The sequence below is a fragment of the Grampus griseus genome (genome assembly GCF_964374135.1).
Source record: "Grampus griseus genome assembly, chromosome: 1".
NCBI classification, from domain to species: domain Eukaryota; kingdom Metazoa; phylum Chordata; class Mammalia; order Artiodactyla; family Delphinidae; genus Grampus; species Grampus griseus.
In genome coordinates, this window is record NC_139017.1 from 153659995 (window position 1) to 153687985 (window position 27991).

Genomic DNA, 27991 nt, shown 5'->3' on the forward strand with positions numbered 1-27991 from the left:
ACTTTCTTTACAGCAAAGTCCAGTTGGCTTGTTTATATTTGTATTAAAAATATCTAGGAGGCAGAGGGGACTATACCTTTATGTGAGCCAAGGGAGAGATATGGATGTGAGGATGTATCAATAGAGGTCTGATGTCCACAAAGAGGGAGGAGATTGCCTGTTTTGGCCCTGTCCTTGCCTGGGGTTTCCACACCATACTCTGGGGCATGTTGGGAGGAAGAGAATCTGGCTCAGCATGGCAAAGGCTATTGCAGCAACCCTGGGAGGGAGGTCCTGTCACACCCCCATTTTACATTTAAAATGGGGGAACTTAGGGAGATTCATGTGCCATGTCCAAGGGCATTAGAGTAGTAAATGGCTGGGTCAGGATTTGAACCTGAGCGGTCTGACACTGGCCAGATTGGCTGGGGAGGGAGTAGACAGGACTGGGCCCTCAGTGACCTGTTTTTGGAAAACCTTATTAGAAAAAGCACTGAGAGGTGCTGCAGAGTGCTTTCTTAACAGGGAGACTGGGCTTCGTTCGAGTCCGGTCTCTTCCATTTCCCAGCTGGGTGACCTTGGCAAGTTCCTTAACATCTCTGAGCCTCAGTGCCATCATTGGTAAAGTATGGAGGATGTTAGTTCAGACTCAGGGCTGTTTTGACCATTAAATGAGCTAATGTGTGTCAAGGGGCACAAAACCTGACCTGGAAACATGAGCTGCAGGGGTCAGAGATTTGTGCCCGCACGTCCCATCCCAGCGCGGTTGTTGCAGGGAGGCTGAGAGCTGGAGCCAGTGTGGAGGAGGGAGACAGAGGCCCGAGCTGACGGCTGCTTCTCCTTTTCCATCGTGCAGGCACCTGACGGCACGGGAAGCCTGTCTGCCTTCCTCTGAGGGGTCTGACAAGTGTAATCACACAGTCTAGCAGTGACACTAAAGAGTCCCTGGATACCAGATCTGTCGCTGGAGCAGGGCTGGCTGCAGGCTATGCCTCCAGAAGGCACCTGCAGGAGGTTTCCACCTGACTCCCAGCCACCTTCTCCCTGCCGGTCCCCCCGCCCTCTGGGGCTGGGCTGGCCAGACTGCCTGGGGGCGGCTGCATGGGGCCTGGGCACTCTGAGCTCTCACGACCCGATTCTGGAAAACCTAGCCAGAAAGAGTGCTGAGAGGTGTTGCGGAGGGACTGGGACTGGTGGAGTGCTGTCTGGGTTCCCTGGGGGTCCTGGGCAAGTGTGGGAGGGACAGACAGCTCAGGGCAGAGGCAGCTGTGTGCTTCTTTCCCCTAGTAAGTCAGGAAGGACGCAGTGCGGTCCTGGGATGAAATCACCTCGGGGAGGAATCACCCCCAACCCCTCGTCCCTGCTCCTCATGGCCAGTCGAAGACCTTGTTTTTTATTTTCCTGGGCAAACAGAAGTGAACGTCACACACTCCCACCACCACCTCCACAGAGCTCCCTGTGCCCACGTGGTCTGGTCCTCTGTCCTGTGACTACAGAGGAGCCACCCAGCTCCAGTGCAAAGCCAGTCCCTGCACTAATTATATACCCGATCTTTAAAAAAACTGCTCTTGACCTCACCCTCCCCGACAGCTCCAGGCCCATTTCTCTCTTTCCTGTTGCAGCGAAGCCCCAGAAAGGGTGTCAGTGCTTGTTGGGTCCAAGCCTGTTATTCAATTTCTCTCTTGAACCCATCCCACCAGAACTGCTGCGAGGACCTCCAAACCCAGCGGTCAGTCCTCCACCCTCGGCAGCAGCAGGTGACACGTCGGCCACGTCCTCTCCCTTGAAGCCCTTTCTTCACATGGTTTCCTCCGCTGGCTGTTCCTCAGTCCCCCCTACAGGTTCCTCACCATTTCCCAGCCCCTGAACATCAAGGGGTCTCAGGGTTCAGGCTTCAGACCACTCTTCTTCCCTGTCTATACCTAGTCCCTGCATGATTCTTTCCAGGACATTCCATCTACCCTCCAGTGGCTTCCCCAGGTCACTCATTTAAATCCAAAGTCCCTACTGCAGCCCACAGACACATGTGATCAAGCCCTTCTGTGTCATCTCAGGCACACCTGATCAAGTCCCTCTGATGTCATCACCAAACAAATTGTTAAATGAACAAATGGGTGGGCAGCGGGGGAGGCAGTGCTCATGGCCAAGCCAGCATCGCCATCCTTTCCTCCCCAGGCCGATCTGCCTCACGCTCCCTGCCCCCAAAGATCTTCTTAGCCCCTTCCCTGTCCTTCATGAGATCCACCTGACAACCAGCCCAGGCCCTGATGGTTTCCCCAGTACTTGGCTACCCCCTTTTTCCATCTTCCTTTGCAAGGCAGCCGTGGGAGCTGCTGATGGTTTCTGGAGCAGGCCAGGCTTTTTCATACCCCTGCACCTGCGCACCTGCCAGTCTGCCTGGAACTTCCTTGTTATCCTTCACCCTGCTTGTACTATTCTTCCTTCAAGACCCAACTCAGGTGTCATCTCCTTCAGGACTACTTCCCTGCAGCACCAAACTAAGGAGTGCACCAGCTGAGCTGCTGCCCAGGGCACATCTTTTGAGAGGCCCTCAGTCATCACTGAAACTTACAGACCTGAAGGAAATTTTGTTTAGCAGAACTCCTCTCAGACAGAGTCCTGGGAGATGTCCTTTGATAAGCAGCTGGGGGTATGGATGCTGGTGGGGAGCAAGACCCTCAAAAAGAAAGAAGGAGAGTCTGTTACCTTTTGGGCTTTTGTTTTGAGAGGTAGGATGCAAATGTGGGGGCAGAGCTGAATTGCTCAGGACCTAAGGGACAGGCTGAGCCTCTTATCAAAACAGATGAAGATATTGGTTAGAATAGGCACCGGATTGTGTCTTCCTGGGCGGGGGCTTTTGTGGGTGTTCACTGGGCTCTGCTTGCTCTCCAGTCTGGGTTAGAAGCCCCCAGTTCTCTACTCACTTAGCATCTTCTATCCCAGCAAGAACTGCCATGCACAGTGAATTTCTGTATCCCTCCCGTAGACTGTGGTCTCTTGGAGGGTGAGGTATGTGTTGTTTCTATCTTTATGACCCTAGCTATTAGCATATGACTGCCATGCAGTAGATATTTAATAAATGTTTATTGATTGAATGGCTGGAGTTTCCCCTTTTCATCACCATGTACACAGGCTGATTGCTTCCCATGCCTGAGACTCGAGAGTTGGAATCCATTCTGAGCTCACTGTGTCATCAGCTTGTGGGTATACAGATTAGATCATGAATATGTCATAGGATGTTTGGGGAACACTAGAGGATGCACTGGGCTCAGGTTCAGGAAACACAGGGTTCTCTTCACTATGTGGTCCTGAGATGGTCATTTTCCTCTAAGGATCTATCTTTCCATGAGAAAGAAGTTAGAGTAATGGATATTAAAAGCCTTTCTCACTCTGAGAGGAGCCATGGGGGTAGGGGAGTGTTCCTGAGATTTGGAGTCAAAAGAACTGACTCATCCTCTGCAAACCTGTTTCCCCATCTCTGAAATGGGGGTGGTTGAACAACCTAACAGACGTGAACGTGCTTGGAAAGCTACATGGGACTGTGTCCACGGCAAGGGTTGCAGACAAAGCTGCTATGTGTGAGCGTCCCCGATGTCTAGCAGCCACCATCTGCCTTGTAATCTAACCCTGATTCACATCCCTAAAGACCTTGGGGACCTTCATTCTTACTCTCATTCTGTCCTCTACCTTCTCATTCATTCAACACTTTTATTGGATGCCCACTGTGTGTCAGGCCCCGAGGCTGCAATTGTACAAAATAGAACAAAACTAGGTATAACTTCAGCCCTTAGAAGCGAGTGGTCTAGTGGGTGGCAATGGCTATGACCATTTACTGATGCTCTGTGCCAGGCACTGAGTTAGGGGCTTCCACCATGATGAGCTCATTTCATCCTCACATATTACTGTCTCCATTTCGTAGATGTGGAGGCTAAGAGCCGAAGGGCTAAGTTACTTGCCCAGCTAGAAATGGCAGAGAGAGGATGGGAATCCAGGTCGTTTGGTTTAAGAGCCTGAGCAGCCCCCCACCCCTGCCCCATTAAGCTGTACCACCTTGCTGGGCCCGTGTTCACACCTAGTTGCTAATGATGGAGGGGTACGTGACACCTGCCTAGAGCTCATATCCGCCCCCCCTCCACACATAGAGGGAGTGAGGAGGTCCCGGCCCAGCTCAGAGGCAGACATCACCTGGGGCCTCCTATGGGACCAGACTTACTGAGCCCTTGGACATCCACTCACCTGGATGAATGGCCCAGGACACAGAGTGAGAGGACCTGGGGCTGTGCCCTTCCTATGCTCCCACAGGTGGGGAGAAGCAGCCCCCTGCACCCCCTCCGCTTCTGCCGTTCCCTTTGTTCTTGCTCCCAAGTCACAAGGTGACAGCCTGCTCCTCCTTCCTGAGGAAGCTGTCATCTGAGTCAACACAGGGGTCTCTGTCAGAGCTGCTCAGAGGAGGATCTAGAAAAACCCTGCCACTGTGGAGCCAGAGCCTGCGGGGCTTGACATCTATGAAAGGGGTTTTGGACAGACACCTCACACCCTCGGACTCTCTACTGATGACAGCAAGAGTCTCCCAGAGATGGAAGGGGGCTAAGATAGCGTTTAATTCTCACTGTTGTCTCCTATAAGCCCTTCTGTGGGTGTTGGTGTTTGAATATGTGCAGAAGAGTGTCCACGTGTGCAGGTGCATGCACGTGTATTCACGGGGGCTGTCTGGAGGCACGTCTCTGCTCCTCTGTGTGCGTGTGTCTTCCTGGATGTGTCTGTTGGTTAGCTCTTGCCGCATAAGAGCTCACGCTATTTATCACCACCCAGGCATCTGTGGATTGTCTGGGCTTGGCTGATTCAGGCTGGGCTCTGCTGGAGTGGCTCTGCTGCACAGTCTCTCACCCTCCTGCTGGGACCCACAAGCTAGACCAGGCGTGTTCTTTTCACGGTGTTGACATAAGGGCCAGAGCGGAAACAAGTGGAAACACATGAGGCCTCTTAAAGCCTCGCCTTGGAACTGGCACTCCATCACATCTGCCTTATTCTATTGGCCAAAGCAAGTCACATGACTGAATGCAAAGTTAAGGGCAGGGAAGTATACTCTGCTCCTCTCAGTGGGAATCACCAAAAAGTCACATGGCAAAGGATGGGAATCCAGGGAGGGTCAATATTTTGTGTTGTCATCATATGCACGCATATATGTTTGCATATGCTTATGCACATGTAGGCAGGGTGTTTGTGCATGTGCATGAAGGCGTATAGCTCTAAGTGTGCACAGGTACCATTTCACATGTATGCAAATGTGTGTGTAGCTGTGTACGTGCATGGAATGTCAAGCTGACCATGTACCTGCGTTTCTTTGTGTGTGTCTGCATAAGAGCATCCCTCAGACACACGCATACAGCACTCAGCCTGTCTACACCAGGAGAAAGAATGGACCGATCCTATAAAGTAAGCCAAACTCTCACCGAGATACCTGTGGGATCTTCCAGCGAGTCGCCTGCCATCTGCATGTGCTGAGGTAGATCTTGCCCTGTTAGTGGCCCTGGGAAAATTCACTGGTCAGTTTTCTTGTAGTCTATTATTACCCAGATGTCTGTGTGTTCCAAACAATTGTTTTTAAATTGCTTCATTAGTCTGTCTGGGCAGACCAAATCCTGCTACACTAGGCTGGCTCAGATTCTCTGGAACAGGGCTGGTGGGAGCTGGGCAGGTAGCTTGCTTGCTAATGTACCTCCTAGAAGGGGGTGCAACAGGGGGTGCCCCCAGAGGAGATGTGGAGGAGGTGCCCCACCCCCCCAACAGAAGTGGCGGCTTTGGAAGGCATGAACGCTGGGGGAAGAGAGAGCTGGTTTCAAGTCCAGAATCCGCCTTTTACAGACTGCATGGCCTTGTGTAAGCCCCTTGAGCCTCAGTTTCCCCTTCTGCCCAATGGAGTCATTGTCCCACTATTGTGGGTGAGTGTGAGGATGGAGGGAGGCGCTGCAGTGTCTGGCTTACCTGGCCAGTGCCTGGAACATGGGTGGCCCCTTCCCTCTTTTTCCACAAAGAGCCTCTGACCTCTCTGCAGAGGCCGGGCCACCATCAGGGTTGAGTAGTTAGGTAGATGACATCAGTGGCCCCTCAGGTGAATCACTGATATTCCAGGTGACTTTACCCGAGGACCCACATCTAACAGACCCTTCTGTCCCCAAGAACAACCCTGAAGGCAAAGGTCAGGACACAGGACCTAGAGTCGCATTGCCTGGGCTCAGATCCTTGCTCCCCACTCACCAGCGGCATGCCCGTGGGCTAGCTGCCTAGCTTCCCCAAAGCCTGGGGTGTTCCTCTGAAAGCAGGGATGGTAAGAGTTCCCAATTCACAGGGTATGTTTTCTGCATAATCGAAGCTCCTCCCTGTGATCCCGTAACTCCATCTCCCTCTCTGGGATGGAAATCATCCTGGAGGTCTTACCCATGTCCCTGCCCCCCTAGCCAGAGGGTCTTGAAGACAGACTCTTCTCTCAGTGACTCAGGGTCAGTGTTGGTGCCCACCATACTGTGCAGGGAGCCACGCGGGGCTGGGCTATACTGTTTCCTCCTCTTCTTAGCTGTCACTCCTCCTGCAGCCAGGGTGCTACAGACGGGCTCCCGCAGCCCTGCTTCTCATTCACCATGGACACGTTTTCTGTTAAGGGCCACATAAGGAATATTTTAAACTCTGTGGGCCAACTATGATCTCTGACACATATTCTTCTCCATGTTTTGTTGTTTGTTTCAACCCTTTAAACATGGAAAAACCATTCTGAGCTTGACAGTCACTCCAAAACAGGCTGGATGTGGTCCTTGGGGTGTCGTTTGCTGACCCCTGGAGAGACAAGTAAACACACTACGTTAAAAATCTATGTTGAACAAATGTTTCCAAGCCTGTGAATGAGAGCACAGCATGGCTCTGGGTCAGGAATTTCAGGTACTTGAAGGCATTTTCCCCTCATGCTAGTCAGAGGTTGTGTTCCCGAGGCTTCTGGACTCCTGTCCTTTTCTTTAGCGGGCTACGATTGCCCCCCCCCCCCCCGCCTCCAACCCCCCCCCCCCCCCCGCCCCATACCCAGTGTTCGTTCGTTCAGCAGCGATTACGTCCAAGGCTAAGGCGAGGTCCAGGTGCCTCCCTGTAACTGGTGTTATTTATTTTTCAAAAAACCTTACGGGGTGGAAATTCTCATGCCCGTTTTAAACAGGGGGTCAGAGCTGACATGACAACTCTGGTCACTTGGCTCCAAAGCCATCACAACAGAGAGGACCTGCAGGAGGATTTGGAGGGGACACGAAGAAAGAGCCGGGTGGGAAGGGAGGAGGAAGGGAAAGCGCGGGCTCTCGTTCAACCCTGTCCTATATTATAAAACTGACTGAATAGCACTGTGAGTTTTTGGAATGTGTTTTTAAATTTTTTTTGGTAAAAGATGATATGCATTCATTCTTTATACAAATCAGTCACAGAAATGAACTAAGAAGAAAGAAAAATCACCCCAAATTCTACTCCCAGAAACAACCCCTAGTACCATTTTTTTTTTTCTTAAAGGTCTGTATTTGAACTTCTGTGAATCCAAACTGCCTCAGCAGTGACTGTTCTGATTTTCACCACTTTTAGGACACGAAAACGCCCATGGGTCTGGGGCCATGGGGGACTTCATAAGAACTAAAATTTAATTTTAATAGGAGGCAAAAGGAAACCTAGTGCTTTCACAATGGCTTGTATCTGGCTCTCATTAAATGCTTCTTTTCTATCTGTTTGTTCAGCACGTATGTTGTGACGGCAAGAAAGATTTTTGCTCTGTTTGTTCGATCTTACAAGAAAATCTCCGTAGATGTTCCACTTGTCACTTATTACAAGAGACAGCCTTTCAGTGCCCACAGTTAATGCGACTGAAAGTGAAGGATCTACGGCAGTATCTCATTCTTAGAAACATACCGATCGATACCTGTCGAGAGAAAGAAGACTTGGTAGATCTGGTACTGTGTCACCGTGGGCTGGGCTCTGAGGACAACCTGGACACGAACAGTCTGAATTCCTCAAGGTCCCAGACTTCTAGCTTTTTTACACATTCATTTTTTTCAAACTATACAGCCCCATCTGCTACCGTGTCTTCCTTTCAGGGAGAGCTTATGGGTGGAGAGCGGCCGGACCTTAGGATCTGGAGTACTGGCACAGGTACGAGGGTGTAATTACCCTGAAGGCCTGGCGTGTCGTCTGCTTTCGGCCAATATGGAGGGGGCTTTAGGGCTGAAGACTCCTTGCTGAGCCGGGGTTCCACGTGCTGCTGAACCCTGCACTTGCAGGCTCTCCTGATGTGAGGCTCCAAGCTCAGATGCTGCTCAGTTTTTGCAGGAGTTTTTCTTCCACTTGCCCGAACTGGACACTCACAGACATTTCGGCTATGAACTGCTCACAGCCTTCCTTGGTAACTTGCTTGCAGTACTGCAGGTCAGTATGACAGATATTCCCACACCGTTTGAAGGACAGGCACTGGTCAGTGACCTTATTGCAGTCTGACAGGTTGATTTCGGTTAAGGAGTCTCGGGTGGTGGTGCCCACAGTGGTGAGCAGGTTGATGGACTGGGTAGTCACGTGGTTACAGTGACTAAGGTGGAGCTTGGAGAGCAGGGGCATGTGGCGAATGATAAGCTGCAGGGAGGCGTCTGTGATGTCCAGGCCGGCCAGACGCAGCTCCACAATGCTCCGGAGCTCACTCCGATGGTCCATCTGACCTGGCCTGTTATCTGTAGGCGGGGACAGGAGATCCCGCATCTGGGCGTCCTTTAGTCCTTCTACCCACTGGACCTCCAGGGTCCGGAGCAGCGGACAACTGGAGCTACAGAGGGCTGAGACTGCGATCCATGAGCAGCCTGACAGCACCAGTTCTCGGAGCCCAGGCAAGCGGTTGATGAGCCAGCTCGGCTGTTTCTTGGAGATATTGGTCCAGCTGAGGTCCAGGGAGACAGGCTGTCGCCGATGACGCCGCTCAGCATCAGGGGTGTGATGGACTTGCAGCGGTTCAGGTCGATGCGGGTCCGTAACCGCTTATCACAGCACTAGCGGTTCCAGGTCCTGCAGACCCGCGTGCAGACACCCAGGTCTTGGTGCTGAGGTAGCTGAAGACGGCCATCCACACCTCCCTGTGCACAATGTGGGCCGCCCTATCGTCCAGGGGCGGCGAGTCGGGCGGGGGGGCTGACGGGGATCACAGGTCGCTCCATCTGGATGCACTTGGGTGGGGACACGGAGGGAGGGGGCCGGGAGATGACTCGGGGTGGGCTGTGCAGGCTGGGCCCCAGCTGGGCCCCTTTGCTGAAGCGGTGAGGGCACTCACAGAGGCCCAGGGGCCGCTTGGGCTCCTCGTTCTCGCTCTCAGGCTCCGACTTGATGGGCTGGTGGTTCTCGCGGGCCAGGCTGCTCTCCGTCTTCTGCATCTCCTGGTTGAGCTCCTTGCTCGGCTCCTTGTTGGGGAGCCGCCGCTTCCGGCGCATCTTCACCTTCCTCTTCTCCTCGGGGCCCTCCGTCCCCTCCATGCTGGGGCCGCGGTGGGGGAACTGGAGCGGGAGTGGTTGCTCTCCGTCGTCTTGGGGGGCGCCTCGGGCAGGTCGTCCTCCGGCTCCTGCTTGAAGCGCCTGAGAGGCTTGCTGGCCAGAGCCATTCGGTCCTCAGCGTTCTTCCAGGACCACCGCTTTTTCCTGAAAAGCTTATCTTCTTTGCCGGGTTTTAGCTGCTGCTGGAAGTAAGTGAGACTGGATCTCCACCAGGGGCTGAGGCTGCTGCCTAGAGGGGGCCTCGGCGAGAGGTGAGAGGAGGAACCGGGGGACGTTCGAAGCGTCGAGGCTCGAGGCTCGCTTGCGTCCACTCAGCTCCTGGGGCTTCTCGTATTTCCGCTTCCTCTTCAGGTGCACATCGTCTGACTTTCGGCGCAGGATGCCGTCAGGGGGCACCTTCTTGGGGTGCTCGTCTGGCCTGTGCCGGGGCGCCTCTTCACACTCACTCCTCCACTTGGCAGGCTCCTGCCCCTCCTTGCTGTCCTGGTTCATCTTCTGCTCCTTGAGCAGGGAACTGGGCAGGTTTGAGGCGTACTTAAAGCCGGGGCCACGCTTTTAAGCCAGGGCCACGCTTTCGTTTCCCGGTCTTGCTGGCGTGCTTACACTTTGGACACGCCCAGCAGTTTGGAAACTCCTCGTTGACCACGCCCTCTGACTCCTTAACCTTAAGGCATCCAGGGTGCATGATTTCGCTGCAGATGAGCGCCCCATGAGCGTAAGGTTAAACTTGCCTTCTTCCTCTCCCACTGCGTCCTCTTTTCCTGCCTCGCCACACACTAGACACACGGCGGTGTGGGGCAGCACAGGTGCGACGCACTGCCGCATTTTGCAGCTCTGCGGCGTCCAGCCGGGGCCGCCGAACTTCTTCATGTCCTTGCAGAAGTGGCGCTCTCCACACTCCGTCCTCAGGCAGGCCTCGCACTTGCGGCATCGCGTCCGGCGCCGGCGAGCTCCCGCCGTGGTCCGGTGGGCGGCCAACTTCACCGCGGAGGCGGGGCTCAGCTTCCCCTTGGGCCGACCTACGACCCGGTTCTGGTCCGGCTCCGATTCATAGTCGTCGTCCTCGGCGCTTACGGACATGGCCGTGGCTCATGGTGGGCCCAGGCTCGCGCGCGCCGACATGGCTGGAGCGGCACCGCCGCTGCCGCCGCCGCCGCCGCCCGCCCGGAGCAGGCTCGGCTCGCCCTGGCTCGGGCTCGGACTCCCTAGTACCATTTTGGTGAACATTTTCAGACACCTCTGTCTGATTGTAAACACATATATACACGGCTTTAAATGAACAGGAGCAGACTCCACATGCTGTTGTGTAAAGTCCTTTTTTTTCTCCCAACAATATGTTGTGGACATCTTTCCATGCCAATAAATACAAAGCAACAGCAGTTAAATGACTGCATGATATTCTATCACATGTACGAACGGGAGTTTTAAATGCAAAAGAGGCATAGGGTCCCCTGGCTCCCAAAGTGGGTGTTAGTGGGACAATGCTCAGATGGCAGCCTGGGGGGCCTGAGCCATGACACCATGGCTGCCAGGGCCAGGGGTGTCAGACTCACCCCATCATAGATCAAGTCACACCAGGTGGACTCCTGCAAAATCAGGCTCTGGAGAGCAGCCTCGAGCGGGGCTACTGGAGAGAATCAGTGGCCCCAACTCGCTCCCAGAAAGGCACTGCTATCCTCACAGACCCCGCTCTCCCGGGGTTTCTTTCTGAGGTGCCCCAGTATGGCGTGGCAGTCATCTCCATTTTATGCAGCAGCAACGATATTCCAAACATGCATGACAGAAAAATGAAGCCAATTATTCCTTGAGAGAGTATGGTGAGTGACTAAGCACAACTCACTGATTTTGTGATCCTGGGCAAGTTGGTAAAAATTCTCTCAATGCAGTTTCCCCATCTGTAAACTGGGGATAATCGTAGTCCCTAAATCACAGAGCTGTTGAGAGAATTAAATGAGATCATTGAAACCAGCTCTGAATACACTGTCTGGTGTTCAGTCAATGTCAGTTCCCCTCCCACCTCAACATCCCCACCTCCTCCTCTTCATCCTTTCTGGAGAGACCTGCAGCTTGTTTCTGACACCAGCCTAGACAAACAAGGGATGGAGAAGAGCCTCTCCATTGAGGGATGGGCTCTCCAAGGAATGACTGGGGGGTCCTGGGGGTCAGACAGGAGAAGAAGACTTGGGGTGGTGATCTTGGTTTTCTGATCCCTGCAGGGAGCAAATGAACAAGGGAGGGATGAAGGACTCAGGATTAGACCTCCGTCAATGGGGGAAGATGCTGGGACACCCAGGATGGGTCAGTAAGAGCAGAAGTTTCTAATAGGAGAGCTTCAATGTGCTACCTCGAGGGGTAATAAGCGCCCCATCACTGCCCATTGCTGTAGGCACTCGGGCGGAGATGACCCGAGAGAAATCTTTCCAGGTCTGAGCCGATGAGAACAGAGGTCAGCCTGTGGTTGCTCGCCAGCCTGATGGGAGGCAGAGGGTACAGAGGGGCGAAGGTAGTGCTTCTCACCTGCTCTTCGGGGGCAGGCTGGCCCCAGCTGCTGCCTCTGCGATTTGCATTCAGCCCTTGTCTGTGACGAGCTCTGCACGCAGCAGTCTGCTCCCAGAGATGTGCTATTTTAAGTGCTTCCCCTCCGCCCCTAAGGGTGCCATGTGTTTATCTTGCTTTCCAGTTAAAAGGGAAAATCAATTTCACTCTTACCTTAGGAAGGTTTGGGGTGGGGGCCGTCGGGTGGCTTCATTTCATTAAAATGAAAGTGTGGGGTGGGGGGCAGGAAGGGCTGCAGAGTCCCACCCCTGCGGCCAGTTACGAATAAACAATAGGCTGGGTCCACAGCCTGTTCCTCCCCCCTCAGCCCAGATTGTAGGGCCACAGGAGGCCAAGGGTTGACCTGTGATGGGCGACAGGACTGTGGGATAGAGGGGAAGAGAGAGGAGCCCAGCTCATCACTGCTGTGTGTGTGTGCACGTGCACATACGTGTGCGTGTGTGTGAGAGAGAGAGATGGGGGAGAAAAAGAGAGAGGAATGGGAGAGAGAGGTGTCTTGGGCTTTTGTTTCCCTGAATGCCCACTTAGAGAATAAGCTCAACATTTATTGAACACCTATGTGCATTCCAGGGGCTGTACTAGGCACAGAAAATCTGGCAGTGAACAATTTGCAGTCTCTGCCCTTAAAAAGCTGTTCAGCAGAGAAGAAAGGAGGCCAGTAACTGCTAAGCTCCTAATATGTGACATCCTGATATTCAGAATTATCTCATTTAATCCTCGGGTCGTGATTACCTCTCCATTCAATGTAGGAAAATCGAGCTGCGCGTTCCCTGGGGAGGACGAGAGTCTCTCATTTATGGCTATAGTTCCAGCCTCTGGAATAGGGTCTGGCTGACACGTGGTGCTGATGCTGATAGAATGAGAGAAGACGGGTGGAGTAATTCCTTTGTAGAGGAACAGAGCAAACGCTGTACATGTCACTTCTTTTATTCTTATACCTGCCTGAGGAGGTGGTTCCTGTCAGCCTCTTTCACAGATGAGGAAACTGAGGCTCAGACAGATGAATTTCCTGGCCCAAGGTCACACAGCTGCAGAGGCTGGATTCTGAGGGCCACTGCTCCAGGCAGCCTAGTCTGTCCCGTAGATGAGGGAGAAATACAGTTCTGGGGTGGATGCTTAGTCAATCCTTTCCCAGCACTCTGAGGATCACACGGGGAACAAGAGTTAGTTAGGATTGCTGCTGGGGGGACACTAGGGGTCTGGGCTGGAGGGGTAATAGCTGTTGAATGTGAATAGTCAGCGCTGCCATTGAATTTGGACCTCCAGGCCCTGAGTCAGGTTTCTACACCTCTCTGCAAGAGGAAAGGGGTGTGTGTGTGCATGCGCACACGTGTGTGTGTGTATGGCTTGAGTTAGTCTAAGTATATATGTATGCATGCATGGGCGTGGCATGGCCCTGAGCTCTAGTCACCATTTTCTTGGATGGACATGGCTCTGACTTAGGTTCTGGGTCTTGGCTGGGCTGTTTCAGGCTCAATTGGGCTAGGCTGAGTCTGACCACCCTCCTTGCCCTCCCCTGTTATAGCTGCCCCCTTGGTGGTCTGCATTTCTACTATCAATCTTCTCAGAAGTTACCAGGGAATCCCAGCTCCAGCCCTCAGTCCAAGGAGCTGCTCAGACCCTCCTGCTCTGAGGCCTGAGGCAGCCACATCCATCTCTCCTTCTATAGGGCAGGAGGTGTCTGATCTACAAGAGAAGGATCAATCTCTCCTGTCTCTGGAAATGTTCAATGAGAAGAGCCTTTGGAGTTGAAGGTTTAGAGAAAGGGGAGATGGAAGACTAGAAGTGGAGAATTCCTACAGAGCTGTCAACCTGCAGTGAAATGTGGGTAGTAAATCTGCCTTTACAGCCATCCTTCCCCAAGACCACCCACCCCAGGGGCTTCAGAGGAAGCAGACTGAAGGCTGCTGGGATAAAAGCTTGGGTTTGGCTGACCACTTTTTTTCCCTATCCATCCACGTATTTAACTAATACTTAATGAAAATCCTTAGGTTCCAAGCTATTTAAATAATCTCCCTACCTTCCATGTGAATCACACCTCCATGCATTGGGTTGATGAAGGGCACAGCCATAAATCAGACGAGGTTCCTGTCTTCAAGGAACTTACAATCCAAAGGGAATCAGACATGGAAACAGTCAACGAGGCAGATGCTCCGATGGAGACATGAGGAAAAAGTGGTGAGAGTGAATACGTGGGGACAATTTGTTCTGATAGAGGACTTCAGGGCAAGGCTTACCGAGGAAGTGGTGTTTGAGCTGCCCCTGATAGGATGGGCAGGGATTTAAAAGCTGCCAAAGCTGGTAAGGAGTGAGCCAGCCTAGGGAAACCACCTTGAAAGATGTTCAGTGACCTGATGTACACGGTGGTCTAGGGGCTGTGAGTGGGCTCGATCAGGGAAGGGTGGGGCTGGAATATGCCCAGAACCACAGTATCCTGAGGCCACTGTGGGTTCAGTACTCTGCTAGAGACTTCACAACTCTCCTTTTATCCTCATGGCTATCTTTCAAGGTCAGCATGATATCCCTAATTTACAGGTAAGGTACCTGAGGCCCAAAGTGGACAAGTGATTTGTCCAAGATCAGACAGTAAGTGGCAGAGCTGGGATTCGAACCTGAGTCTATATGACCCCAGAGGTGGTGCAGCCAGAAATGACAGGCTTAGGCATTTGGGATTTATGATGGAGGCAGTGGGGTGGTGGGGCTTGAAGTCTTGAAGATTTTTGAGGAGAAGAATAGAAGAGCCTCAACTATTGCCCTAAGAAGATCATCTTAGGTAGAGGAGCTTCAAGATGGCGGAAGAGTAAAACACAGAGATCACCTTCCTCCCCACAGATACATCAGAAATACATCTACATGTGGAACAAATCCTACAGAACACCTATTGAATGCTGGCAGAAGACCTCAGACCTCCCAAAAGGCTCTTGGTGCTCCAGCCGGGTGTCAGGGCAGTGCCACTGAGGTGGGAGAGCCAAGTTCAGGACACTGGTCCACAAGAGACCTCCCAGCTCCACGTAATATCAAACGGCGAAAATCTCCCAGAGATCTCCATCTCAACGCCAAGACCCAGCTCCACTCAACGACCAGCAAGCTACAGTGCTGGACACCCCATGCCAAACAGCTAGCAAGACAGGAACACAACCCCATCCAGAGCACAGAGGCTGCCTAAAATCATAATAAGGCCACAGACACCCCAAAACACACCACCAGATGTGGACCTGCCCACCAGAGAGACAAGATCCAGCCTCATCCACCAGAATACAGTCACTAGTCCCCTCCACCAGGAAGCCTACACAATGCACTGAACCAACCTTAGCCACTGGGGACAGACACCAAAAACAATGGAAACTACGAACCTGCAGCCTGTGAAAAGGAGGCCCCAAACACAGTAAGTTAAGCAAAATGAGAAGACAGAGAAACACACAGCAGATGAAGGAGCAAGGCAAAAACCCACCAGACCTAACAAATGAAGAGAAAATAGGCAGTCAACCTGAAAAAGAATTCAGAATAATAATAGTAAAGATGATCCAAAATCTTGGAAATAGAATGGAGAAAATACAAGAAACCTTTACCAAGGACCTAGAAGAACTAAAGAGTAAACAAACAGAGATGAACAACACAGCAAATGAAATTAAAAATTCTCTAGAAGGGATCAATAGCAGAAAAACTGAGGCAGAAGAACGGATAAATGACCTGGAAGATAAAATAATGGAAATAACTACTGTAGAGCAGAATGAAGAAAAAAGAATGAAAAGAATTGAGGACAGTCTCAGAGACCTCTGGGACAACATTAAATGCACCAACATTCGAATTATAGGGGTTCCAGAAGAAGAAGAGAAAAAGAAAGGGACTGAGAAAATATTTGAAGAGATTATAGTTGAAAACTTCCCTAATATGGGAAAGGAAATAGTTAATCAAGTCCAGGAAGAACAGAGAGTCCCATACAGGATAAATCCAAGGAGAAACACGCCAAGACACATACTAATCAAACTATGAAAAAATTAAATACAAAGAACAAATATTAAAAACAGCAAGGGAAAAACAACAAGTAACACATAAGGGAATCCCATAAGGTTAACAGCTGATCTTTCAGCAGAAACTCTGCAAGCCAGAAGGGAGTGGTAGGACATATTTAAAGTGATGAAAGAGAAAAACCTACAACCAAGATTACTCTACCCAGCAAGGATCTCATTCAGATTTGACAGAGAAATTAAAAGCTTTACAGGGCTTCCCTGGTGGTGCAGTGGTTGAGAGTCCGCCTGCCGATGCAGGGGACATGGGTTCGTGCCCCGGTCTGGGAAGATCCCACATGCTGCGGAGAAGCTGGGCCCGTGAGCCATGGCCACTGAACCTGCGCGTCCGGAGTCTGTGCTCCGCAATGGAAGAGGCCACAACAGTGAGAGGCCCGTATACCGGAAAAAAAAAAAAAAAAAAAAGCTTTACAGACAAGCAAAAGCTAAGAGAATTCAGCACCACCAAACTAGCTTTACGACAAATGCTAAAGGAACTTCTCTAGGCAGGAAATACAAGAGAAGGAAAAGACCTACAATAATAAACCCAAAACAATTAAGAAAATGGTAATAGGAACATACATATCGATAATTACCTTAAATGTGAATGGATTAAATGCTCCAACCAAAAGACATAGACTGGCTGAATGGATACAAAAACAAGACCCGTATATATGCTGTCTATAAGAGACCGACTTCAGACCTAGGGACACATACAGACTGAAAGTGAGGGGATGGAAATAGATATTCCATGCAAATGGAAATCAAAAGAAACCTGGAGTAGCAATTCTCATATCAGACAAAATAGACTTTAAAACAAAGACTATTATAAGAGACAAGGAAGGACACTACATAATGATCAAGGGATCAATCCAAGAAGAAGACATAACAATTGTACATATTTATGCACCCAACATAGGAGCACCTCAATATATAAGGCAAGTGCTAACAGCCATAAAAGGGGAAATCGACAGTACCACAATCATAGTAGGGGACTTTAACACCCCACTTTCACCAATGGACAGATCATTCAAAATGACAATAAATAAGGAAACACAAGCTTTAAATGATACATTAAACAAGATGGGCTTAATTGATATTTATAGGACATTCCTTCCAGAAACAGCAGAATACACATTCTTCTCAAGTACTCATGGAACATTCTCCAGAATAGATCATATCGTGGGTCACAAATCAAGCCTTGCTAAATTTAAGAAAATTGAAATTGTATCAAGTATCTTTTCTGACCACAACGCTATGAGACTAGATATCAATTACAGGAAAAAATCTGTAAGAAATACAAACACATGGAGGCTAAACAACACACTACTTAATAACCAAGAGATCACTGAAGAAATCAAAGAGGAAATAAAAAAATACCTAGAAACAAATGACAGTGAAAACACAACGACCCAAAACCTATGGGATGCAGCAAAAGCAGTTCTAAGAGGGAAGTTTATAGCTGTACAAGCCTACCTTAGGAAACAAGAAACATCTCAAATAAAAAATCTAACCTTACACCTAAAGCAATTAGAGAAAGAAGAACAAAAACCCCCAAAGTTAGCAGAAGGAAAGAAATCATAAAGATCAGATCAGAAACAAATGAAAAAGAAATGAAGGAAATGATAGCAAAGATCAATAAAACTAAAAGCTGGTTCTTTGAGAAGATAAACAAAATTGATAAACCATTAGCCAGACTTATCAAGAAAAAAAGGGAGAAGACTCAAATCAATAGAATTAGAAATGAAAAAGGAGAAGTAACAACTGACACTGCAGAAATACAAAGGATCATGAAGGATTACTACAAGCAACTATATGCCAATAAAATGGACAACCTGGAAGAAATGGACAAATTCTTAGAAAAGCACAACCTTCCGAGACTGAATCAGGAAGAAATAGAAAATATGAACAGACCAATCACAAGCACTGAAATTGAAACTGTGATTAAAAATCTTCCAACAAACAAAAGCCCAGGACCAGATGGCTTCACAGGCGAATTCTATCAAACATTTAGAGAAGAGCTAACACCTATCCTTCTCAAACTCTTCCAAAATGTAGCAGAGGGAGGAACACTCCCAAACTCATTCTACGAGGCCACCATCACTCTGATGCCAAAACCAGACAAAGATGTCACAAAGAAAGAAAACTACAGGCCAATATCACTGATGAACATAGGTGCAAAAATCCTCAACAAAATACTAGCAAACAGAATCCAACAGCACATTAAAACAATCATACACTGTGATCAAATGGGGTTTATCCCAGGAATGCAAGGATTCTTCAATATACGCAAATCAATCAACATGATACACCATATTAACAAATTGAAGGAGAAAAACCATATGATCATCTCAATAGAGGCAGAGACAGCTTTTGACAAAATTCAACACCGATTTATGATAAAAAAACCCTCCAGAAAGTAGGCATAGAGGGAACTTTCCTCAACATAATAAAGACCATATATGACAAACCCACAGCCAGCATCGTCCTCAATGGTGAAAAACTGAAACCATTTCCACTAAGATCAGGAACAAGACAAGGTTGCCCACTCACACCACTATTATTCAACATAGTTTTGGAAGTTTTAGCCACAGCAATCAGAGAAGAAAAAGAAATAAAAGGAATCCAAATTGGAAAAGAAGAAGTAAAGCTGTCACTGTTTGCAGATGACATGATACTATACATATAGAATCCTAAAGATGCTACCAGAAAACTACTAGAGCTAATCAATGAATTTGGTAAAGTAGCAGGATACAAAACTAATACACAGAAATCTCTTCCATTCCTATACACTAATGATGAAAAATCTGAAAGTGAAATTAAGAAAACACTCCCATTTACCATTGCAAGAAAAAGAATAAAATATCTAGGAATAAACCTACCTAAGGAGACAAAAGACCTGTATGCAGAAAATTATAAGACACTGATGAAAGAAATTAAAGATGATACAAATAGATGGAGAGATATACCTTGTTCTTGGATTGGAAGAATCAACCTTGTGAAAATGACTGTACTACCCAAAGCAATGTACAGATTCAATGCAATCTATCAAACTACCACTGGCATTTTTCACAGAACTAGAAAAAAATTTCACAATTTGTATGGAAACACAAAAGACCCCGAATAGCCAAAGCAATCTTGAGAAAGAAAAATAGAGCTAGAGGAATCAGGCTCCCTGACTTCAGACTATACTACAAAGCTACAGTAGTCAAGACAGTATGGTACTGGCACAAAAACAGAAATATAGATCAATGGAACAGGATAGAAAGAACAGAGATAAACCCACACACATATGGTCATCTTATCTTTGATAAAGTAGGCAAGAATATACAGTGGAGAAAAGACAGCCTCTTCAATAAGTGGTGTTGGGAAAACTGGACAGCTACATGTAAAAGAATGATATTAGAACACTCCCTAACACCATACACAAAAATAAACTCAAAATGGATTAAAGACCTAAATGTAAGGCCAAACACCATCAAACTCTTAGAGGAAAACATGGGCAGAACACTCTATGACATAAATCACAGCAATATCCTTTTTGACCCACCTCCTAGAGAAATGGAAATGAAAACAAAAATAAACAAATGGGACCTAATGAAACTTAAAACCTTTTGCACAGCAAAGGAAACCATAAACAAGGCGAAAAGACAACCCTCAGAATGGGAGAAAATATTTGCCAGTGAAACAACTGACAAAGAATTAATCTCCAAAACATACAAGCAACTCATGTGGCTCAATATCAAAAAAACAAACAACCCAATCCAAAAATGGGCAGAAGACCTAAATAGACATTCCTCCAAAGAAGACATACAGATTGCCAACAAACATATGAAAGAATACTCAACATCATTAATCATTAGAGAAATGCAAATCAAAACTACAATTAGATATCATCTCACACCTGTCAGAATGGCTATCATCAAAAAATCTACAAACAATAAATGCTGGAGAGGGTGTAGGGAAAAGGGAACGCTCTTACGCTATTGGTGGGAATGTAAATTGATACAGCCACTGTGGAGAACAGTATGGAGGTTCCTTAAAAAAACTACAAATAGAACTACCATACGACCCAGCAATCCCACTACTGGGCATATACCCTGAGAAAACCATAATTCAAAAAGTCATGTACCAAAATGTTCATTGCAGCTCTATTTACAATAACCAGGACATGGAAGCAACCTAAGTGTCCATCAACAGATGAATGGATAAAGAAGATGTGGCACATATATACAATGGAGTATTACTCAGCCATAAAAAGGAACAAAACTGAGTTATTTGTAGTGAGGTGGATGGACCTAGAGACTGTCATACAGAGTGAAGTAAGTCAGAAAGAGAAAAACAAAAGCCATATGCTAACACATATATATGGAATCTAAAAAAAAACAAAAAAGAAGAAAACGGTCAGAAGAACCTAGGGGCAAGGCAAGAATAAAGATGCAGACCTACTAGAGAATGGACTTGAGGATACGGGGAGGGGGAAGGGTAAGCTGGGACGAAGTAAGAGAGTGGCATGGACATATATACACTACCAAACGTAAAATAGATAGCTAGTGGGAAGTAGCCGCATGGCACAGGGAGATCAGCTAGTTGGTTTGTGACCACCTAGAGAGGTGGGATAGGGAGGGTGGGAGGAAGGGAGATGCAAGAGGAAAGAGATATGGGGACATATGTATATGTATAACTGATTCACTTTGTTATAAAGCAGAAACTGACACTCCATTGTAAAGCAATTATACTCCAATAAAGATGTTAGAAAAAAAAAAAAGGAAGATCATCTTATAAGGATGGTGGAGGATGGAGGAGGTGGGAGAGCTGTCAGTGGATTGCAAAATAGCCCAGGCTGGAGAGAAGGAGCAATGCTTGTAGAACTTTCCCCACCATCTCCCAGAACCCATGGGCAGGATAAGGCCATGTGGTCCACACTCCTGTGGACCTGACTTTGAGGCGTGAATCTCCTTGTAAACTACCTGGGCTTTGGGAATCCAACGAATGACTCCACCAGAATTCAAAATCACCTCAGCGTCCAATCACACTCCTCCAGCACAGGGGTGTTCATTTTATTCTGATTCTTGGATGCTTCTGACTGTTAAAAAAGTCTCCTTTTAGTTGAAATGAAACTTGCCTCTCTGCAGTCTCCACCCAATCAGTCCAATTCTCTCTCTTGGGACAAGAAAGAAAGGGTCTAATGCATATTTCATATGCCCAGTCATCAGATACTCGATGACAATTCTCATGTCCTCCCAAACTCTTTTCATCTCTAGGCTATATAGTAATAATGGTAATAATGTGAATATTTATTGCGCCTTTCGTGTTCCGGGCACTGTGCTGAGAACTTTGCATATTCTGTCTAAGGGGTGGATCATGAGCAGCTTTGAAATGTCTTCATAAGGAGCTCCACTGTAATCCCAAAGACATGAGGGCTTATTGCAGAATTTTAAGTAGAAGATAGGATATGTTAGGAAGACCACTCAGGTGGCCAGTGTGAAGAGTGCCCTGGTGAGGTGAGAATGAGGCAGGGAGGCTGTTGGAATAATCCAGGTGAGAAATGAATAAGATCTAAACTTCAGTGGTGGTAAAGGGTATGGCAGATGAGATAATTTGAGAGACATTCAAGTGTTAAATCTATAGAGCCTGGAAAGTAGCTGGACATGGGGAGTGAAGGAGAAAGAAGAAGCCAGGTTATCTCCAAATTTTTTGTCCCAAGTGGATTCTATGAGACAGAAAGTCTAAGAAGAGTATCTGGATCATTTGAGGGTGATGAGAAGGAGAGATTAGAAGGAGAAATTACTTTCAGCTTTGAACATATGGACTGTAGATGCCAGTGGGATACTATGCATTGATTTAGTTGATTCATTCATTCACTTAACAAGCCTTTATTGAGGATTAACTATGTATCATGCACTCTGCTAGGTGCTAAGGTTGTAAAACCTTGGTCACCTTTGTTCTTGAGGGGCTTTCTATCTAGTAGAGGGAAACAGATATGTAAATTTTCAAGCGTAAAAAATTCGTATTGCAAGATTTCCTTCAGTAGATGAATGGATAAACTGTGCTACATCCATACAATGGAGTATTACTCAGTGCTAAAAAGAAGTGAGCTATCGAGCCATGAAAAGACATGGAGGAACCTTAAATGTATACTACAAAGTGAAAGAAGCCAATCTGAAAAGGCTACATACTGTATGATCCCAATGATTTGACATTCTGGAGAAGGCAAAACTATGGAGATAATAACAAGATCAGTGGTTGCCTGGAGTTAGGGGGGAGGGAGAAATGAATAGGTGGAGCATAGAGGAGTTTTAGGCAGTGAAATTATTCTGTATGCTATTATAATGGTGGATGCATGTCATTATACATTTGTCAAAACCTTTAGAATGTACAACATCAATAGTGAATCCTAATGTAAACTATGGGCTTTGAGTGATAATGATTTGTCAATGTAGGTTCATCGATTGTAACAGATGCACCATTCTGGTGGGGGAGGTTGATATAGGGGAGGCGTGCATGTGTAGGGACAGTGGGTATATGGAAACTGTCAGTACTTTCTACTTAATTTAGCAGTGAACCCAAAACTGCTCTAAAAATAGAGTCTATTCTAAAAATTAGTATTACAAGATGCTGAGATTGAAATCTGTATAGGGAATAGAATTCTAAAGGGGGAGGGGCAGTCAGCAAGGGCTTCATCATGGAGGTGACCCTTGACTTGTGAAAGGCATTAAATGGAGATAATGGATCTACCAGTCCATTGTAGCTCGGGAGAGGGCTCTAGGCAGGAGATAATGATTGGGAATTCATCAGCTCATCAGCAAACACTGTGGAAGCCAAGGGAACCCAGGGATGAGTGTGTCAAGTTCAGAGGAAAAGAGCTGTGAAAGTGAGACCCCCCAAATATACCAATGCCTGAGGGGAGGAAAGACCTTGGAGGAGATGAGAAGGCATGTTCTGAAAGGGAGGTGGAAATGAGAAGAGAGGGACACTGGGTGAAAGGAGAATGCTAGAAAGTGGGGAGAGAGGCTTATTTTGTACAAGAGTGGCACAGGGGAACTCAGAAATGAGGCAAACAGATAAGTCTCTGAGAGCCAATTTGAATCAATGAACTAGAGCAGAGATTTGCTGGGTCATCTAAAACTGAAAAATCATTCTGGGGCCAGGAGCACTGGACTATAACCTATACTGTATGTCTAGGAAATCTCAAATAATAAGGGAGTTGGTCACAGAGCAGAAGAGTCCCCAGAGCCAAGATGAGCCATGCCCACCCCAGGGCTGTCTAGAAGAGAGGAAACTGGCTTTCAGTCTCAGAAAATTCTGTCCCTAAGGACAGAGACAGAGGGCCATATAACTTTGCCTTGTGTCTGTGGCAAGACCATCTCAAGGGCAAGATGGAGGGATGCAGAAGGCTGAGGTGGCCTCTGGCCCCTTCATTCAACAGCTTCTTTTGTTCAAAGTCTACTCCTCAAGCAGCCTTCCAGAATCCTTATAGATCTGCTCTTAAGATGCCAGGCCCTGAGCCCAGTCTTTCCAAGTTGGAAATTCGGTATTTATCTCCAGCTGCTCATCAAATCCCCCACATGCTCTTTCTTCTCCTCACCTGGCCTCGCACTTCATTGACAAAATGAAACTGCCTCACCTTCCCCCTACCAAATCTACTGACCTGCCGATATCTGGTAACTAAACCTACACTCAGAGTCTCCCCTTCTCTTACATGGATGAAGGACTCCTGTGCTTATGTCCAAATCCTCCATTTATTCCCATGACTCCACTCCAGCTAGCCGTCTTAAGGACTTTGCTCCTTCCGTTTCTCCCCCCGCCTAATCTTCACCTGCATCCTCGTCTGCAGGTGTGCATGTTCCAGAATGACCCGCCATTTTAAAAACCCCGCCATTGACCAGACATCTCCCTCCAGGTATTGTCCCATTTCCCTGCTTCTTTGAACAGCAAGACATTGCAAATAAATAATTGTCTACAGTCACTATAATCTCTTCTCCACCTATGATTCTCCCCCTGACATTTTCTACCTGGGCTCCCTTTCCCACGACTCCACTAAAACTGCTCTTGTCAAGATTACCTGGGATCCACATCTGACCAAATCCAATGCTTGCTCCTCATTGGCTCTCCACTGTGATGACTCCTCCCTCTTCCTTAAAACAGTTCCTCTCTGAGCTTCCAGGACACCCACCCTCCTCGATACCCTCCCACTTCATGTGCCTCTCTTCAGCAACTTTTGCAGGCTCCTCATGCTGTATTTGTTGGAGATCTGATAGCTCCCCAAACTGTGTCTTCAGCCTTGACCTCCACTGAGCCCCAGACTCACCTGTCACACTGCATAGTTGACTACACCCTGTAGATGTCTATCAGGCCTCTCTGATGTCACATGGCCAAAACTGAACTCTTCATTTTCTCACAAAAATCTATGCGCTATCTCAGGAAATAGAACCACCGTTTACCCCGGTGCTCAAACAAGACACTTGGGAGTCACCTGTGATTCCTCCTGTGTTCTTCTTTCCTACAACCAGGCCAACTATGAGTTCCACTGGTTCTACTTAGAAATTATATTCTGGCTCTGTCCAATTCTCTACATTTCTATGGTTACCACTTATAGGAGATGCTGTGGTGAGGCCAGGCACACATTCTCCCAGCTGCTGAGTCCTTCTCTAGGAATTCCCCTCAGCTGGAGAGAAAACCCCCTTTCCTGAGGTTATGCCCCCTTCCCTGACCCAGATCCCAGATCCAGTGACTGGTTGATTCGAGGATGTGAAAGCCTGGCCCTCTTGCCTCAGTTCGGGACAGCTTGAGGGCCTGTCCCAGCTCTGCAGCTTCCCTTGGGTTGGGCGGAGGGCTCTGCTGCAATTTCATCAGTTTGATTTCTCCCTCTGCCCAATCCTGCTTGCCTCACTCTCCCATAGGTGCTGTTCCTGAGTGCATTCCTCAGTGAATTACCTGCATGCAAATCACAGAATTTCAGAGTCTATCTCTTGGGAAATCTGATCTATATCACTCTAGTCAAAACCACCTTGATTTCTCCCCTTTACCACCACAGTAGCCAACCAACTAATCTCCCTGCTTTGGCCCTTGCCTCCCCACAATCTATTCTCCATGTAGAAACCAGAGTGATCTTATAAAACAAAAACCACATCATTGACTCCCCTGCTTTAAACCTCTATTCGTTCACTGTTGTACTTGGCATTAAATTCAGACTCCCCACCACGGTCTACAGTGTCCTGTGTGGTCTTGCCCTGCTGTTGTCTCTGGCCGAATCTCTGATTCAGCCACACTGGCCTTCTTTCTGCTCCTTGGACACCCCAAGATTTTTCCCACTTCAGAGCCTTTACATTAGGAGTTTCTCTGGCCTAGAATTCTCTTCTCCCACATCTTCCCATGGCTCCCGATTTTCTTTTAGACCTCAGCTCAAATGTCACCTCCCTAGAGAAGCCTTCTCCGACCACCCAGTTGATGTAGTCCCTCAATGTAGCATCCTCTATCACTTCACCCTGTCTTACTGTCATCATAATTCCTACCACTCTCTGAAATCTTACTATTTGTTGACTTATTTTAATTGGTGCCCTTATACGTAGAACATAATCTCCACTGAGAGTAGAGACTGTGCCTGTACTGTTGAATGTTTTAGTGCTGGATCTGCAGGACCCAGAAATGTGCAAGTGCATGAATGAATGAATGAATGAATACATGAATGAATAATGAAAGTTGCCAGGAGCCAGCCTGTCAGAGTCTCATCTCTCTTGGATCTTCCCGAAAGAGGTTTAGATTCTGTGAGTGTCTTTGGGGGACAAAGCTCTGAGCCACTTCAGTCACCAACATCAAAGACCACAGAGAAGTCAAGTGCAGGAAGGATTCAAACCATTCATCAGGTTTAGTAACTAGGAGATGATTGGAGATCTTGAGGAGAACAGCTTCAGTGGAGTAGAGGAAGCAGAGGAATTAAACTGCAGCAAAATGGGAGTGAATAGAAAAGCAAGTAGTGAATACAGAGAACTCGAGGAAGATATTTTTCAGGGGTGGAAAATAAAGAAAGATCACTTGTTTCTATGGATTTTTTGAGATGGGCTTTGCTTTGTTATAATCTAAGGGAAAGTTGCTGACCTGGTATCACCATGAGCACAAGCTGGTGACACTCACAGGCTGTGTCAGACTCTCTTCTAAGCTCTGTGTGTATTCATTTTCTATTGCTATGTAACAAACTACCACAAATTTAGCAGCTTAAAACAACATACATTTGTTATCTCACAGTTTCTGTGGGTCAGGAGTCCTGACGTAGCTTAGTTGGGTCCCCTTGCTTAGGGTCTCACAGAGTCAACTGCAGACTGACACCTACAATCAAAGTGTCAGCTGGGATGTATTCTCATCTGGAGGCTCAGCTGGGGCAGAATTCACTTCTAAACTCACTCAGATTATTGGCAGAATCCACTTCCTTGCGGTTGCAGAGCTGAGGGCCTTGGCTCTTTTTTTGTGGAACGAGGGCCTCTCACTGTTGTGGCCTCTCCCGTTGCGGAGCACAGGCTCCGGATGTGCAGGCTCAGCGGCCATGGCTCACGGGTCTAGCCGCTCCGTGGCATGTGGGATCTTCCCGGACCGGGGCATGAACCCGTGTCCCCTGCATCAGCAGGTGGACTCTCAACCACTGCGCCACCAGGGAAGCCCGGGCCTTGGCTTCTTGTTGGCTGTTGACTAGAGGCTTCCCTTAGGTCCTGGAGGCCATTTGCAGTGGCTACAGGCCACCTGCAGTCCCTAGACGATGCCCAGAATTTCCTAATGTGGCTGCTAACTTCATCAAGCCAGCAAGGGAATCTCTGTTTTTGTCTTCTAAGATGGAGTTTTATATAATATTACATAATCATGGGAATGACATCCTATCATCTCTTTGCCATGTTCTATTGGTTAGAAGCACATCACAGGTCCTATCCACACCATCAGAGAGGATTACACAGAAGGCTGAACAGCAGGAGATGGGGATCATGGGGCCACCCTAGAGTCTGTCCACCTTAATGTGTATTAACCCATTTAATCCTCACAAAAACACTATGAGACAGGTCTTACTACTATCCCCATTTTATGTAGGAGAATGCTGGCGATAAGAGAGAGAAAAGGGGTAATTAATGGAGCAAGACCCCCAAGGCAACAGGGAAGGAGACAATGCAGAGTATAGCTGAATAGTTCTCCTGTAATTGGAAGGGAGACACCCCAGTCGTGGATGCTGAAGAGGGATGAGGGAAGGATCCAGATTAGCTTGTAAGACTGGGGTAATATCCTAGGTATCTACCCAAGAGGAATGAAAATATATGTCACAAAAATGTGCATACGAATATTCACAGCGCCATTATTTATAACAGCCCAAAAATGGAAACAACTCAAACCTCCATCAACTGGTGACTAGATGCACAAAATGTGTTATAGCCATACAATGGAACTCTATCCTGCAATAAAAAGAAACCAACTACTGATGCATGCTACAACATGGACAAACCTCAGAAATATTATGTTAAGTGAAAGAAGTCAGATACAAAAGATTACATATTATATGGCTCCATTTATATGACATGTCCAAAAAGACAAAGCTATAGAGATAGAAAGTAGATTGGTGGTTGCCTAGGGCTGGGGATAGGAATGGAGAGTGGCTGCGAATAGACACAGGATTTCTTTTTGAGGCGATAGAGATGTTCTAGGATTAGAATGTGGTGATAGTTGCACAACTCTGTCAATACACTAAAAATTGTTGAATTGTACACTTCAGTGGATGAATTTTCTGGTATGTAAATTACACATCATAAAGTTTTTAAACAATTGGGGCAGTAAGTTGACAGAATGCCTCCCCGCCCCCAGTTGGCCTTTTCTCTCCCATGGAGGTGAAGGTCATACACAGGAGTGTAGCGCTGGGGTAAGGGGGCT

The 27991-nt window shown here is 47.8% G+C and overlaps 1 pseudogene across 1 annotated transcript; it reads right to left on the minus strand.

The window, feature by feature from the left end:
- Nucleotides 1-8304: 8304 nt before the first annotated feature.
- LOC309832661 (lysine-specific demethylase 2B-like) lies at nt 8305-10607 on the minus strand (annotated as a pseudogene). The gene has a single exon. The product of its transcript is annotated as a lysine-specific demethylase 2B-like (transcript).
- Nucleotides 10608-27991: the final 17384 nt, after the last annotated feature.